Below are 2832 nucleotides of genomic sequence, written 5' to 3' on the forward strand. Positions count from 1 at the left end.
CCTCCTCCCTCTTTGATATCGAGGTTGTTCTCAGCCGGGCGCGTGGGAGCACAGACTGAGAGAGACTTGGCAAAGTGTCGTCTTTTTCCTCTCCAGGATAGCCCTACCTGGAGACACACACACACACATACACATACACACACGTGCACGCGCGCGTACAGAGGGAGCGTTTCCTCACTCAGACAAACCTGAGACTGAACTTGGATGCAAACTGCTGTAGCTGCCATTGTCAAGCTGTCAGCGGACTCGTGTAATTATCCTCTTGAAAAGTATCGCGGAGCCATTATCCACAAAAGTAGGGCTACCAGTTATAGGTGCTCGGAGGCAACACATGACGGTAAATGTAGCCTAAAATCCCGATTATGTTTTTTTGTTTCTTGACTGGATGTATCGAAGCTTAGAGAATGGGACATGGAAGCCATCCCATGACTTGATTCCCAAGCCTCGGTGTCAATAACGCCGCAGCTTTATTTATTCAGCGCGGAATAAAACTGGCTCTCTTGGAAAAAAGTTGTCATTTATAATCCCAAAACTGTCGCCACGAAAAGAGAAATAGTGGCTCCATGTCTCTCTCTCTCTTCCCTGTCAGTGTGTGTGTGTGTGTGTGTGTGTGTGTGTGTGTGTGTGTGTGAGCCCCCCCCCCCTGCATTAGTCTACTCCTGCAGCTAATGGCCTACAAATAGCAGCGCCGCTGTGCGTAAAGCTTTGATTCATAAAAAAAAAAAAGAAAAAGAAAAGTGGGCGAGAGGCCAGTCCGGCTTTCTGATGGCAGAGATAATTTCTGAGTGATTATATCAGCCAGTTCTGATTCACATCAACACATGGCGCACTTTTCTTCTCCTTCCTTTTTTTGTGCTACATTGCGGATGAGAATTTAAGACACGAACGGGATTATTATTGCCAATGTGGAGGATGAAATGTTTTTAGATAACGCTTGTGAGTGTGTGTGTGTGTGTGTGTGTGTGTGTGTGTGAGTGTGTGTGAGTGTGTGTGTGTGTGTGTGTGTGTGTGTATGTATGTTATGTATGTGTGTTTATATTGTGTCTGTCCTCATCAGCAAATTAGAATCATTGTTTTTCCTTATAAATAATAGTTTCCTTCCGCGAGGTCAGGGAGATACAATCACACAATACTAAAATTACACATAACACCACTGGTCTAACTACTACTATATAATAGGCTAATAACAATAATAATAATAATAATAATAATACATTTAACGTTTTTTGTAATTTAAAAAAATCACAAAACACGCAAAAGATATACAATTATTTTTAAAATAGTACCCTGATAATAAAAGGTGTGTGTGTCTATGTGTGTGTGTGTATGTGTGTGTGTGTGTGTGTGTGTTTACTGTTTAACTGTTTTATCTAAAGCTTTGATATCCGGATCCATGATGTGTCACACTCTCATTCATTTCCACATTAACAGACCAAAAATAAACAAGCAAATATACAAATGTCCGAGAATAATATCTAATCTTTCATCTTGATAACAAATAAAAATAAGAATCAGTAAAATAAAAAGGCACAACACAAATACAACAGAACGCAGGCGAACACACACAGGTCAGATGTTAGAGGCTATATATATATATATAGAGAGAGAGAGAGAGAGAGAGAGATAATAAATTATTTAAAGAAGGTGAAGCGGCTCTGGTGCTGCATGTGTTGCCAGTCACGGTGTCATTGTGAGATATTCTACCAGCTCATCTGTACATTTTGAAACCAGTGCAGCACCGCAGGTAGCCTGTAGCTTATGTTACATTTCATACTGAGTCATTTGTTACCTTTCTAATCTTTTCAAGAAAGAAAAGAAAAGCACGCACACACACACACACACACACACACACACACACACACATATATATATATATATAAAAGAGGTTGCAATTCTGTCAGCGTGTGAATCAACTCGGCTTCTTAGAACAAAATGAGGGCGTCAAATTCTGCACGTAGAGCGCGTGAAACTTGAACAACAGCAGTGGATTTCCTAGAATGATTTGAAATGAGAAGATGTAGGATAAATCATCGTTTCTTTTTTTTTTAACGAGTGTGTAAAAAAAAAAACAACATAAAAAACCAACATAAAAGACAAAGTAGTTCATCGTATGTTGTGTCATTCTTCCCGGCGAGAGGAACAAAAAAAAGAAAAGAAAAGAAAAGAAAAAAAAAGAAAAACAAAACGGTCTGCCAATTGACTGACTTGTGATTCTTATCTGTGTCTATATCGCTTCTCGCCAGACACACTGATGTAATCTTTCCTTTAACAAACCGGGCCTTTTCACCTCTTAGCCCTATGCATGCCCAACAGAAACAAAAGCCATTCATATTTCTGGATAATTTATTAATTACTCCTGTAAACACCATTTAACTCCTATAATTTGATTAGTTTTGATTAAATCCACAATTTTAACAACCTCCTTATAATAACGTTGCAAAACAAAGATTTAAATGAAACCGCAGCAGCAGCAGCAGCTTCAGATTTAGTAATACAGATTTAATAAGATTTTTACTTTACTATATTTAATATAACCGAAGAGGTCAGTTTGGATATTTTAAAAACATAAAAAATATTCACACATTTTTAAAAAAAATAAAAAATATAAATAAAATACCGGGTTGGGGGAAAGGGTGCGCGAGCTTCTTTTCTCGCGCTCGTGCCTCCTCTGCATGCAAATAACCGTTGGAGTTCTTGGCCCGTGACTGTGCGCGTGTGATGCCCTTAATTTGGCATCCTATTCATTCTAACTCTCCGCCATATCAAGACATATCGACCAAAGACGACATGGAGGAAACTAATAACGAAGGAGGGGGGAGGAGGAGGGGGGGG

This window comes from Seriola lalandi, unplaced genomic scaffold (assembly GCF_002814215.2).
Source record: "Seriola lalandi dorsalis isolate HSWRI2012SDOR001 ecotype SW California unplaced genomic scaffold, Sedor1 jcf7180002054961, whole genome shotgun sequence".
NCBI classification, from domain to species: Eukaryota; Metazoa; Chordata; class Actinopteri; order Carangiformes; family Carangidae; genus Seriola; species Seriola lalandi.